Source organism: Octodon degus, unplaced genomic scaffold (genome assembly GCF_000260255.1).
Source record: "Octodon degus isolate 3935 unplaced genomic scaffold, OctDeg1.0 scaffold00022, whole genome shotgun sequence".
Lineage (NCBI taxonomy): Eukaryota > Metazoa > Chordata > Mammalia > Rodentia > Octodontidae > Octodon > Octodon degus.
Genome location: NW_004524598.1, coordinates 16,785,964 through 16,786,564, shown reverse-complemented (window position 1 = coordinate 16,786,564; position 601 = coordinate 16,785,964).

The window sequence follows — 601 nt, the reverse complement described above, 5'->3', positions numbered from 1 at the left end:
TGTAAATATCGTATAGTCTCCCTAGTATAAGAACTCAAAAGAAGAAGTACAAATAGAAAGGTCCAATACACATAAAAGGAAAGCAGGATCTCAAGGACTAATCAAGAGAGGGAAAGGAGAAGAGCTAGGAAACATGACAATGTCAAGCCATATGTAGAAGATGAGCAAGGCAATGATCCTGAAAATCTCCAGATTTTTGAACCTAGCAGTTAATTGGAAAGATTCTCACCCTGACTATATATACTGATACCTGTGAACTAAGCAACTGCACTGCAGATGGTAATCTGTAATAGTAGCTTCATGCTTGGAGTGCCTGTCATTCTGGTACTCTGAATATGGGCTGCTTGTCTTGACGTGCCAGTTGCTGCTGTGCTGTCTCTTGGGTAGATGATTGTTCAAAATAGAGGAGGTGGTGAATGAAGGCAGGAGACAGGAAAAGGAATGTTGTGGGAGGGTCCTGCTTCAAGGTTGTATATGGTTAGATTTTTGGACTTACGTGTAAACGTAAAAATTATGGGGGTCAGGGGAGATTGCTCAGTAGAATAAGCGCTTCCCTGGCAACGCAAGGGTCTGAGCTCAATCGCCAGTTCCACGAAAAAAA